A 14756-nucleotide genomic window follows, 5' to 3' on the forward strand; every position below is an offset into this window, starting at 1 on the left:
CAAACACTACATAATAGAAAAAACTGGAAGACAGTAGTTAATTTCTTGCCTGTTTGTCATTGTATATGCCTTAGAAAAAACTAGTGAAGTGGGAAATTTAGGCAATTAAGTAGTTGTTATATTCACATGAGATCAAATAATAGGCTTACTGATTCTTTTTAGATAGGATCAAATCATCCTGTCTTAAAGCATCATATTTTCTCTACTTAATCTTCATTTCAATGGGAGAATCATTTCAGACCAAATTAAAAAACATAAGAGAAAATTAAATCTAACAAATATTTACTGACCTCTTATTCTACTTGTCAGAAGGTGTGTCGGGTACTGCTGAAGTCCCAGAGTGAGGAAGATAAATTTCTGTTCGTCAGGCTCTTGAAGTTCAGCAGAGACAAGAGACTAAACATTGTTTAACTATAATTCCAATTAGTACAAATTCTGAAGACACAAAAAGTTATGTAAATTTAAATGAAGGAAAGTACTTGAGACTAATCCATCCCTTAATATTATAAGAAAATGTGAATAAAGCAAAGCCTTATATAACAGCTTATTTAGAAAAATAAGAGACTAATTTTGTCAATTCTCTCTTTGCTTTGATCATTACATAAGTTTGCACATTCCCCATCTTTAGGAGTTTCTTTTTAAGATATTAAGGCGCAAAGGCAAATGTACAATTTGAGGAAATAACTGTGATACGGCTTATTCCAAACATGTGTTTTATACCAGAAAACTTTGGCCTGGGTGACATTATTTTTATTTAAGAAGTTTTTCGCCTTCTCTAAGAATCACTCTGATATGTTGAAAAAAGCATCAAGTTTTAGGGAGACTGTTTGAATTCCATCTATGACATTTTCTATCCATATGACTTTAGGTAAACTATTTTACTTCTCCAAGCCTCTATTTCTTCATCTATACAATGGAATTGGTGAGGATTAAATTTTATGGTATATACAAAGCTGACCACAGTGGCTGTTATTTATTTATATCCCCCATAATGCCAGATAGGATGTAAGGCCACTAAAACCTTCAGTGTATACAAATTGGATTTTAAAAACACTGAACTATTAATTCCTTAGTCCTGGACTGTTGTATGTACTGAGTGATTGAATTTATAAATGAATTAACCATTAAAAGCTGAAAGTTGAGACTGTTTGAAGACTACTATCTAATTCAGCTACCAGCAAATATGTTTTTAAACAAAAATATGCAGTTATCTTCCTGCCCTCAACTGAGCTTAGGAAGAAATTTTGAAGAAGTTCAAACTACCTTGTCTCCTCAGACTGGAATGGAGTGGCCATAGACAGGAAATGATCCAGGTAGAGAATGAAGAACCTGGGAAACTTTCCATCTGCTTCTGAATTAGATATTAACCTTGGATTGGTTATTTTGCTTGAAATCCTGCCTGTAAATTCCAAAATATCAAGGGCATTTATAATCAAATAGAAAGCAATACATGCATTCCAAATGATATTTGGGTTATTTGCAATTTGGTATTTTCTGCTCTATTGCTTTGTTCATTGTATGAATCATTGGAGTTGACTGTAGAAATGTCACTACTGTGTGCACAACACAGTGCAAAGAATATAGTTTACATTTCAATACCTTTCTCCCATCTATTCTGTTCAACCCTCTTTCTTCATGAAGTATTTTAAATTTGTAATGTTATGCTACTTGTTTAGAAATGCATGTGAATCTCTTTCAAATACATATTTATTTAATTTTAATTAATTGCCTAAACTTTCTGTCATATGTTTTTATTGGGAAATATACATTTGATTCCCTTTAAATAAATGACTATCTCAATTTTTAAAGAGGTATAAATGAATTTATTTCAATGACATTAAAGTGGGTTTTGGTTTATAATTTCTTAAATAGAATAAGTACCATGACCTAGTAATCAGAAGCAACTAAGATTATTTTGAGTCTTTGTGAACAAAAGATTAGAAAGTTTTGATTCTATCAATCAAACATTTCTACCAACAATTTGCCTTTTGCTAGGTAAGAAGTAAAGATATTTAAAATGAATTTAACTTTCAAAAGCACTTTTTTTTTTTTACAAGTCAAATAATAGTTTATAAGCCTAATTGGATATAGTGCACCTTAGTTTATAACAATGGTTTGCTTCTTTAACAACCAATCTATTTCAGAGGTGTTCAGGCAGACTTGAGAATCTATTTAATCTTAGGTTATCTGGAAAGCAAGCATGTAAACATTTTAAAGGAACATTGATGGAAGGCAAACTATGATTTCAATTAAAAAAAGTGTTTCTGTAGTTATTCAGAACTTAGCCAAATGTGCTGCAGCTACAATACAGATATTGAGGAACAGCGTAAACCTTCAAACTTGTTTTCTAGGAGCAAGAAGAGCCTCAGCTCACTATCAAGTCTTAGAACACACAAGTTTGGAGCTATTTTTCTGTTATCTGGCACACCTGAGCTGAATTTCAGAAATTATATTAAATTTTATCTTTTTATAAGGAAACACAATTAGCTGTGGAATTACTATGCTGGCTTACATGATTCCTTTGGGTTTCAAAGTTTGCATCTTTAATCTTATGTTGTCTTCTGTAGATTACTTACATTGGCTTGGAGAAAATGACATTTAGATGTCACTAAACAATTCATCACCTTTGGACTTGTGCATGTGTGTAGGAAAAAAATGTATGTTGAAAAATGAACTTTGAAAGTATTTATCAAGGCATTGGTTTCATTAATATAACATATGGTAATATATTATTAAGCACTGATACATGAGCAAATTTATACATATGTCTAGGCTTCTTGCAGTTAAGAGGAAGAAATATTTAGTTCAGCTTTAATACCCAATTATAGGTACGATAGTAAAGTTGTCTAGTAGTACAACTAATATTAGTTTCATAGTCTATAAAGTTACTGCCGATAGTGTTTTCCATGGACCAGCAGCATTGACGTTTCCTTGGAAGTGGTTAGAAATGCAGATTATGTGGCTCCAACCTAGATCTATTGAATCAGAACCTAAAGTTTAACAAGATTTCTAGGTAGTTCATATGAGCAACAAAGTTTGAGAAGCACTGGTCTAATGGATACTTAGAGGTCTTGTGGCACAAAATTGTTACTAACTAAATATGTGAAGGTTGTCTAAATGACAAAAGTGTAATTAATATCCACATTAAAAAAGTCTACATTTATAAGTTTTATTGTTTACAAACTGGAAAATTACTTAAAATAAGCTGTGTGTACAAACGTTTTTAAGTTGATAGTGTGTGATAAAAATGTATTAGTGTGTTGAGAATTGAATACTGGTAAAATCTGAAAAGACATGTGAAAATCAATTATAATTGATTTAATAATATTCAATAATAATTTCAGATATGAAAACTAAAATTTTATCATAGTACTTATTATTATATTTTAGCCAAAATTAAAATTATATCTAACTTATTGAAGTAATGCATGTGAGAAGAGATGGAAAGGCTTGTTGCAGCAACTGAAATTACATCTCATTTCATTTAATTATATCAATAAGGAAATGAGAAAAATGGGTTGGTTGTATATGGAACTAGCAGAAATCATGCACATAAATAAACAGGTGAACATGGCTAACATTTGTGACACCTGGCTAACACTCTGTGATTTATATAATTCCTGGCATTGCAGAGAACTTTTTTTCAGGTTTAACAAAAAGAGGTCTAGCAAGAATTCTGCCATGATAGGAGACAGAGAGGCTTATTTTGAAAGAACACACCAAGGTGGGTGTGATGTAGGTATTCTCAGGCTTTAGGCGGAATGTTGCCGCAGCAGTTCCCATTCCATCATCCTCTCAAGGTCTTCTCCAGCCACCTTTGTTCCCACATTCTCAGTAAAAGTGCCATTGTGTCTTATTGGCTCACAATCTTTTTGTTTGGCTAGGTAAGTCCATTCATGGTCTGAGAGTTGGAGAGGAATAGATCTTTAAACAACCTCCCCCCTACCCCATCTAAAAAAAAAGAAAACGGGGCTGCTATTGCCAAAAGAATGTGTAATGGTTTCCTGTTAGGCAATAAACAAAAAATATTCAGTAGAGTAGGATTCATAAAAATAGAGCAAAATTATCGCAAAAAAAAGATATTTCACTTTTTATAATGCAAATCTCTTATCATTTGATAAGAGACCCTATCAAATATAAGACTTTAAGGAAGTTGCTCTGGCACCAGGTAAATATCTTATGGGACTGAGAATAATTATGGGATTGGTTATAATTATCTTACAACAAATGGAGTTAAGAATATATTTATCATTGGAAACCATTCCAATAACGGATCATTAAAATTTAATTTGCCAAAGAGTCTCATGCATTCATGCAGTTTAATGGAGAAAATACAGGATAAAGATTTATATGACCTGGCTTCTTGACTTTTATTTATTTATTTATTTTAATTAAGTTTATTGAGGTAACATTAATACAATTATATAATTTTCAGGTATACATTATAATTTGACATCTGTATATTCTATTGTGTGTTTACCACCCAAAGCCATTTCCTTCAGCTACCATATATTTTTAAATAGCAAGTTTCTTGGTTGCCATTCCTTTATTTGTTAAGTGAAGCTATTGGGGGAAGACATTTAAGATCCCTTCCAATTTTGTAAAATATTGTGATCAGATATTCTGAGTGGCCCAAATTAAATTAATATTAAGCATAACAAAATCTTCTATATAGAGAGCAGTATTAACATGATGATTATTTAATGTTTATTTAAAATTTATATATACAGGTACAGCACATAGATCAATGTCGTAAGCATTTTAGATTCCTAAGAAGGTTATAAATTATATAAATTTTCTAATAATTTCATCATAATTCATTATTAGAAAGACAAATATAAGAAAAATAAATTATTGTCTCAAGATTTCTGAGTAAGGAAAGTAGCAAAATGCGAATAGAAACTGATAGTACTTATTTCTAAGACTTTTAAATCATATGATGAAATAACCTTGAGATATTTTAAAGTAATCTTACTTATTATTTATTTATACGTTGGTTAAAATGATTAGTTTAGGAAATGTACTGTTTTTTTATGAAACTACCTCTGATCAGTTATTGGATTACTAGCATAACTCAATATTTTGAATACATAGAATACAGAGTGATTACACATTAATTATTGGTTGAACAGTACAATGGAACTAGATAACTACCCAAAGAAAGCAGTCTATAAAAAGTTGGGCCTTGAAAATGTCATTTGCTAAAGCTATGGTTTCTAAAAACATTTTAGTTGAATATGTCTATTTGTAAAAATACGTACATACCAACATGCATATATAAAATATCTTTAGGGGTATACCTATATATATTTATTTGTGAGTTACATATAAATGTCCTTGTCCTATATTATGTATATTATAAGATATGCAAGGCTGAAATTTAAAAGGATAAGATAATGACAAAATAACCGATATTTAAAAAATATGTATTTACTTTCATTCATGGTATAAACATTTTCATTCTGGCTAAAACATAGAAATGGAATAATGCTGACATTTTTGTAAAGTAATAGACTATGAATCAATATTTTTTTTAAAAATTAGCTTAACGCTTTGAAATGTAGGAATTGAAAGTCTGGTTCTAAAGTTTGATTTATTGGTTTTAATGGCTATTATAACTGAAAAAATGAGTCCTCACAAAGTTTTATAGATCCAAATGAAGAAAGAAAATTGTTGACAAAATTATGCCAAGACCTTATTGAAATCCAGTTGATGAATTTCCATCTCAATTGAAGTCAATCATTTATTCTTCAACAATTATAAGGTATTAGACATATATTCTTAACAAATGGGTTTAAAATCCTGTCAAACATTTTACGTAATGAAAATATTTCTAAACATCCACTTTTACTACATTCTTTTCATAGCATTAATTTTTTTTTTTTAAACATAAATCACTATGTTTTCATTTGCCATGATATAATCAGCAAACCTGTGTGTGGCATAAGTGACATTTATGGTCACCACTATTTCAATATAAAGTATTATAAAGATACACTGTGTTTTAAAAGTTATGTTTTCAAATAATTAACTGTTTTGACAACATCCTGTCACACTTGGAAAACTGGCTTCAAAATCTTTGTCATAATATTTTGCCTATGATTAATGTAAACAGTGACTTTCATGTGTGGTTCTATTACTGCATCCAAGTTTTGCTATTTTTTTTATTCCACTCAAATTTACACTGTGTCATTTGTATATAGTCTTTCCTTAAAATATTATTTTTAAGAAACTAATTTGATGATTATAAGGTTATAAATTCTCTAATGCAACTTTGTCTTAATGGTTAATAATAAAAAGTAGAACATGTATTTTATTGAAACAATTTAACCAATACCCCAATCTGAGACAGGTATGTTTGAGTCAGCTGTGTAGCAATACTACCAGTTATAAAAGAATGAAAGTAATGATGATGGCATACAGGTTTTTTTCAGTAAACAAGGTCATGGTGGTAAATTATACCTCTAACAAAGATAGGCAGTATGGAAATGTGTAATGATCACATAGATTTTTCAGTTTCTTTCTTTCTTTTTTTTTCTTTTTTCTTTTTGAGAAATGAAGTAGGACATCTCTTTTGTGTAGTTTTATGGAAACATTGAAATTCTGAAGTGACATAATTTTTGAAGACGTCTTGAAATTTTCAGTTTCTGAAAAAGGTGGAACAGGAAATGTTTTCTTAATGGTACACTTATCCCTTATGGTTTAAGTAACGTGAAAGAGGACTGCCTATATTTTATACATTTACATGTATATAGCTATAATAAAATACAGACTTTCTTGAATTCAGTTGGAAATTTGGCTGCCTTCCCAGCAAAAGGCAAGTCTATAAAAACTGACTTTCCTCATCTGTTAAACAAGTTGGCCTCCTCAACCCTTAATACATATATATTTTCAGTGATAACATATTTTTTTACTCTATTTGTTAAAGTCACCTGCAGAAAAACAATCTATGTTTTGACTGTGGTAATTAGCATTATGTAGTCTTGTGTTACAAACTATACTTTTATAGAACAAAACTAAATTCTCAGTCACTATATAAGCAATGGTCAGTTGCCTTTTTCTGGAATACATTTTCTGTGTCGTGCCTTTCCTTATTTCATTAGTTAAAGTTCATGTCCTCATTATTTTTATATTTCATTTAACAAATATGCATATTTTATAGGATATGTTATAATACTAAATGGGAGACTTTGTGGGAATATATAAAATTATTGAGGAGAGCCAGCACATTTTAGAATAAGGAGGACAAGCTTAAAACCGGATAAACTCTGAGCTTGAAACTTGAACTTATCACTTTCTAGCTGTGAAAATTTAGGAAAGTTGCTTAACTTCTCTACACAACTGAGAAGGAGGGGTGTTAAGAAAATTAAATTATAATGTACAGAAAGAGATCCTCATAGTAGATAATCAAGAAGTTATATGTATATCTTACAATTATAAGATTCAAAGAAAATTTGAACCAATTTAATTATTTTGTTTTACTTTTACTATAATAAATATGGCATTTATTTTGTGTAGGAAGTCGAAGCATTCCAAGAAAGGTCACCAACTGTAAATATACTGTCCTTTAAAATAGGCAGCATGATGTGCTTTAGTCAGGTAACAGTCAAGAAGTCAAACACAGTTTTGACTTTTAATCTTCCTCTTTAATTACTAAAAATGCATTGCTTTCTAAGCAGATATCAAGTAATAATTATTATTTTTTCTGAAATATTGCATGCCAACAGTTGTTATTTTACTCAATGTCTCTCTGTTCCTCAAGCAGTATTTGGCTGCTTAAGAAAGACTCTTATTAATAGGGTAAAGTTATCTTAAAAGATATATGTAAGGAGAGAGCAAATATTGGCTCTAATAGTCATAGCCACTTAACTGTTTTTTCTTTTACAGTTCTCACCGTTAGGAATTGACTCCCTGGTGTCTGTTATCCACTGTACAGTTATGTGATTATTTTAAGCTGCAGCCTTTTCAACTTAAAGCTAATCTTCTTTCTACACGAAAAAGAATTTTTTGTGTTTCTCACAAAAAGAGCCATTATGAATTTTTTGAGACCTCAAGTGTTTTGAGTTATTAAGATTGCAAGATGAAGTGTTTATTGGAGGGTGTCTGGTTGCTAAGATGAATATGTTGGCAATAAAGTTTCAAAACAATGCTGTAGCAAGTGTTGTTTAATTTAGTTAGAGAGAAAATAGTCACTGTTAATGTACTGCAGCATTTAATGACACCTCTGTGTGTATAAAAGCCAAAAAAAAAAAAAATACCTTCATTAGTTAAAAAGATAGAAATGACTTTGGGTCCCACTTAGTAGCATTATGTATTCTGTTTGAACTTCTAGCATGTATAATTTTCTTTTGTTAAAGATGTAATTGGTCAGCTAATCAGCAAAGGTTTATTGCATACCTTTTCTGCAGTGTATGTTGTGGTAGTTATGCAAAATACAAAGATTGTAAGACAATGTAACTAGCTTCCTATCACATTGGAAAGATAAATTCTCTACATAAAATAGCAATATTAAGTGATATAGGAGTAAATGATGAACAACATTTCCCAAAGTACTCTACAAAATATTATTTCCTTGAAATGCTCTGAGGAAAACATTCTATGGCCAAATATGTTTGGGAAATGTGGCCCAATACAGATTTACAGTACACTCTAGCATATTAAAGAGTCTGAGAAGGCCTGCAATAAAGAAGCCAGTGAAGTTTTTCGGACAAGCAATTTTCCAAACTTATTTTGACCATTTTCTGAGTATCACCCATAAGAATACACTTTAGGAAATTCTTCTTGATTTAGACTCTACTTAGTCCAACAGATGTCTCCTTAAAGAATGGAAAAGCTTACTTTTTATGATGAAATGCTGATTAAAAACAGTATCCATTAAAAAAATACATTATTGAGGGCAGTGGAGAGTGTTATAACTTTTCAAGAGAAAAATTTGGTAAAACATGCAAAATATAAAATATAAATGCCCTTTGGTTTAGTAATCATACTTCTAGAAATTTACTCTTGGTCAAAAACTCTTAATGACTAAGCCTTGCCTCTGAACTAGAGATAATATCAGCATGCCATTTAATATCCTCCACATTTCCCAATACACCTTGGGATATACCAGCATACACAATATGTGCTGCTGAGATGAGGAATAGAGACAGATTTATGGAAAATTTGGAAAATGATTCATGGAGCAGGTGAGACTTAGCCACAGTGGATAGGCAATATTTTGATAGAAGAAGAAACATCATTCTATACTTGATACTCTAAATTCTAAGTCTAAAATGAATAGTTGGCACATCACAGAGTTAATTAAAGACTAATTTTTTTTTTTTTTTGGCTAATGGTGCTACTACATGTCAGTCAGTGTCCTAAGCACTTTATTATATCTCACTTAGTCCACAAAACCATTCCATAATATGAATATTATTTTTCTTTTTTATATACATAAAAAGACTGAGATTTCATGTAATTTTTCTTGAGTTACATTACTAGCAGATGTTGGAGATTTGTAACTCCATCTCAGAGCTTTATTCTACTGGTATAAGTGTTGCCTAATTAAGTCCAGAATACAAAATACCTTCTCTCATTCTTAGAGAAAGTGCGATATCTTTTTTATTGTACTGAAACCCACATTCTTTGATTGAGTTATTGATGGGATATAAAAACAGAAAAGATTATGAGCCACTGCTGTTACTTAAGTTGCAATTGTACATACGCGTAAAAGGTATTAAAACTATTTATTTAGATATTGAACTTCTCTTGGTCCAAAATGGAACCTGTCAAATTGCTAATCTGGGCCTTTATAATTTGCTCTCTCTTAAGAAATTTTACAAATTCCAGTTTCTGTAGGGTATATAGGGGACAGTTTTAATGACTTGCCTAATTTTTTTCTTTTAGTACAATCAGCCAACATTGAGATTGAGTTTGGTTTATGAAATAAACTAATTTATTTATTCTCCACAGCAGAATGTGTGAGAAATACATCTATCTGAAAACATCAACTGAAAGACATAGATTGCTTCAAAAATCACAGGGAGCCTATGGAGATTTCAGACTTTTTCTGACTGTTTTTTAGTCCAATGTTACTAATAATCTGTTAACAATGAGAATCACATTTAGAATACCAAAGTAATAAAAATTCTTAAAATTATTATTTTGTTATTATACATGAAAGAGAAATAGTTTTAACCCTATAAAACTCTAAATCAGTACTAGTATTTTCATTTTTTCCCTAAATTTTCATAGTTGACTGCTATTTATGCAAGGAAATTTTTTCCTCTAACATTAAACACTTTCTTTTTTGTTTATATATTCTTTCATACACCAAATTAATATTTGAGGTGTTTTATAGAGCTCATAAGCACCAGGTATAATATGTACAGAGGACGGTGTAGCTGTTAATAAACAACTATTAGATGTTAATATTATAGGTATTGAATAGTCAAATAGGAACAGGAAGAAAAAGGTATTGGAGGAGGAGAATACAATAAAAACCTGGCTATTTTAGGCCCAAATCTCACTGAATATAGTAAAAGGACCAGGGACTTCTTGTTTATCTGGCGTTCAATTTTATTAGGCATTTGGTTTGCAACTCCTTTCTGAGAAAATTTACTTGCTAGTAAATAATCTGAATAAGAATTTAAAAACTGTGAACAACCAAGTGATCACACAAACTCAGTAGAGTAACACACAACCTTCTAAATATTCTCAGTGTATATACTATGCAATGAGAAATGACATTACAGTACCACGAGGCAGAGCAATGTCTTGGTATTTCAAAGAAAAACTCAATTTTGTTTACGATTTTTTTCATTGAAAATATATTCAATTATATTCAAATTTTTCAAAATTACTAGTTTATATGTGTATTGACAAAGCATGTTTTGCATACCTAGGAAATTCAATTTCCAAAAAAGAAAATCCTCAAAATTAAAAGGAAAGTTTATCAAGTAAAAGAAGCAAAATTGTAATATTTGACCACGCTAGCTTTTCATTACAGAAAAATAAGATTTCTAGATTAAAAGGTTTATAACCAATTTCTAGAGTTAATTTCTCTACAGAAACAAAAGCATAAGAATTACTGTTTCAAAGAAAAATGCCAGTTTCAATTTCTAGCAACTACAGTTGCCACATCTATTCTGGCTAAGAAAAGGAAACTATTGTATAGATTAAACTTCATCTAGTTTTAATAGACATTAGGTTGTGTTTTAATAGCAGGCCAGTTTACTGGGATTTATTAAAAATAAAAATATTGAGACAAATCATTAACAGTATTAGCAAATCAACACATGTTTTCTCTGTATGTTTCCAGAAATATTATTTTATGGAACTATTAGTTCCAGGAATTGGCCATTTAAAGCATCTTCCATCAGACTTTTATTTATGTTTTCTTTTTTGTTACTATATTTCTGTTTTCAAATTTTATACTGCATTAATTGGCAGCACAAAACTATTTTTGTAATGACTGAAGTCTTTAATCCTCAATTATACGAATTGAAGTTTTGTCCAAGGTCAAAATATTGGTAAAACAGTAGCAATATATTGATCAGCAATTGAGTAGAGTAGAATTGTTTTATTTTGAAATAAGATGAAATAAAATAACAAGGCACTTTTAAATTTAAAGCAATTATTATACAGGGGATAAATGTTTAGTTTTCTTGATAGTAAATATGTGTTATTTTGAAATAAATTGTGAAGTGGGGTAAAATAAATACTTCCTCTCCCTCCTTTTTTTCTGGTTTATTCATTTCAGAGAGAAGATAGGAAATAATCAAATGCCAGAGTTTTGCCCCAGCTTATTTTTTTTTGTTTTATACACTGGACCCTTCCTTGCCTCTTTCATTTGCCCAAGTACTGTTTATTCTTTTAGTTTCTGTGTGTTAGTCTGGATAAGCTAGGTAATGATGCATTTAAAAAGAGATCAAATCTCAGTGACTTAGCATAAAAAACGTTTACTTCTCATTCACACTTGCCTGTTGTAGATGGAGTGGCTGTCATGGTCTGTCATGTTTTTCATGTGGTATCTCTGTCTTCCAATATTTCCCATTTTGTGGTATCTTCAGCTTAACTCATGATTCTGCAATAGGAAGAATACAGAGGAAGGGAGCATGAAAAATCATGCACCACTTTTAAAGTACTTCATTCTAGAATGTTATTTACTGACATATCCAGGAAACGGAATGCTGGTAGTCATTAGCAATGTCTACAAAATTCAGCTTAAATAAAACATTTATGTATCTTTTCTTGGTTACTGTCTTCTCCCCTGATCTTCTCCAGAAGCTCTCTTAACCACTTGTTCTTTCTTTTTCATAGTCGTTTTTATAATGAATTGTTTAATTGTCTCTTTTTCCATCTAAACTCTAAGCTCCATGACTTCTGGAATTACATCTGGTTTTGCTCACAAATTTATTCACAATAATTGGCATAAAAAAAGCAGCTAAATATGTATTTGGTGATTTAATCAACTCATGCTAATAGTTTTCCATGGCTTACAGTCAGATATATGTTGATTTCTTTGGAATCTCCCATGGTTTCATACATGATGTTATGCACATAGTATGCAGCAAATAAATTCTTTCCTAAAAGGTAAAGCAAGTATTTGGTATATAGTATTTGCTTGACACTACTTGAGGAAATCTGTCTCATGGAATGATTATATTTAACTGAAAGTAAGAGGAAACTTACTCCTGGTAGCCAGAAATAATGTTTTCCATGAGATACTTCTGTCAAACTCCTCCCCCACCTAATTAGCAAAACTCTATTCTAGATCTTCTATGATAAAGACTATATATGAACTTGCCGGAAGAAATATGGGGAAGGGAATTCAAAGGTAAATGAGTCATGATCTCTGTCCTCAAAAAATTAACCATCTATTGGGGATAAGATGTATATATAATCATTACTGTTGAAGAAAGCAGTAGGACTTATCACTGCATTACTGTTGAAAAAAGCAGTGACAAGAACTGGTGCCATGATACTTAGATCAACTATCAACAACAGCTTCTAGGTAGGAATATCAGGGAAGGTTTTATGGAGGAAGTAGCATTGGATCTGGGCCTTAACTGCTTGAGCATTGTTGAGAAGAGCAGAAGGCCATTTTGAGATGAGAAGAAAATACAAAGACCCTCTTGTATGCACATTGATTAAGTAGTAGTGATGAACATGGGCAATGGTTATTAATACTCTCAGTTCTTTTCTCTTTACTGTAAAAACAGAAGACAATATTTCTAAACTCTTTTAATGTTAGGTAGGGTGACAGGCTAGTTTAGGTTAATGGGCTATAATTGGAAATGATGTTTGTTATTTCTGGGTCAAATTCCTAAAGAGGCAGCGCTTGATTTTTCTATACTTCCTTTACATGTATTCAATAGATTGGAAGCTTTAGATTGAGATAAAGTGTCATAAAATGGTAAAGCCTCCATCAGCATAGATCCCTGCCAACGTAGATCAGAATCTTTTCCATCAATACTTGTTGGACATTTAGCATGAGCAAGAAATAAACATTTATTCTGTAAAAACACTGACGTTAGGATTCGATTGCTAAAATCCAGTCTATTCTCATTAACAGCATAAATATAGTCAATGTTCTATATGTACATATATATAATATTTAAATTTTTAAGAGATTTGGTATTAGAAAATTTAGATAGTACTCAATTTTGTCCACTAGAGATGTGTTCAGCTCTCTCTCTTTCTCTGTCTACTTTAAATCTAAGACTGGGATTTAATAAATCTAAGATTGAGATGTTTAGGAAAAAACCAAGGTTTACACAGAATAATTTCCAAATACAGACAGTAGTAGACAATAAGTCGTCTGCTAGTTTTTTTGGCTGACATTTGATCATCTCATACCATACTATTTTACAAATTGATTTTTCCTCAAATTGATAAGACACTTCAGAGTTACAGGTTCTTGAGGGCAGTATAAAAAATTTAGCTTACCAGTTAGAAGTTTTTTGTTGTTGTTGTTTGTTCACATGATGACTTATGAGTAACTTCACAGGCTTTTAAAAATGGAAATGATGTAGCTTGACATAAATCAGATGAGAAGTTAGGCTATTTAAAAAAGACTATGCATATATGTTAATTTTAATTCAAAGAAAACACAATTTAATTGTTTTAGATAGTGTCATTTACTTTCTGTTTCTCACATGTTTAGTTACACAGAGATGATTGTTTATGTTGAGCGCGGATCTATATTAGCAGTATGAATATTCATTCTGAAGCCGAGGCTAGTGTTTATGATTAGCTCTAGGAGTTGAGACATCCTCATGAATTACTGATTCTGGGGTTTTAGTATTTTTAGTATTCTACCAATTATGGTGGTGTACATATTCCTGTTAAAGGGAAAGAATTAGAATCTCTCCACATTTTGGAAGATTGAGTCCTACTACCAAAAAGACAGGAAAGAGTAAAAATAGGGAAAAACACATTCGATGCAGAAACCTATTTGAACATAGTTAATAAGTCCCTTTTTATTTTTTAAACATCTGATACCTTTAAAGGACAAATTCTTGAATTTCAGAGAAGAGCACTTCTATATTCTGTTTTTAATTTCCTATGCTTTAGAATGAGTCAAACTTCTCTGATTTCCAGCACCCACTTTACAAAAAATAAAAAGTGTACTGTGAATTTCAAACATGACCTGAGTGAGCAACTTTATGAAAATAATGTGCATGTATAATTACATGCTGTCAATTCTCTTACATGAGGGAGGATTATCAAGTTTGCATATTAATCAGGTACACAGTTTCCAACTTTCCTCC

The 14756-nt window shown here is 30.9% G+C and overlaps 1 protein-coding gene across 1 annotated transcript in view; it reads left to right on the forward strand.

Annotated features, from left to right (window-relative positions):
* Nucleotides 1-14756, forward strand: part of GRIK2 (glutamate ionotropic receptor kainate type subunit 2) — a 561852-nt gene that overhangs the window by 103148 nt on the left and 443948 nt on the right. The window lies entirely within an intron of this gene.

Source organism: Pteropus medius, unplaced genomic scaffold, assembly GCF_902729225.1.
Source record: "Pteropus medius unplaced genomic scaffold, Ma_sr-lr_union100, whole genome shotgun sequence".
In the NCBI taxonomy this organism is placed as follows: domain Eukaryota; kingdom Metazoa; phylum Chordata; class Mammalia; order Chiroptera; family Pteropodidae; genus Pteropus; species Pteropus medius.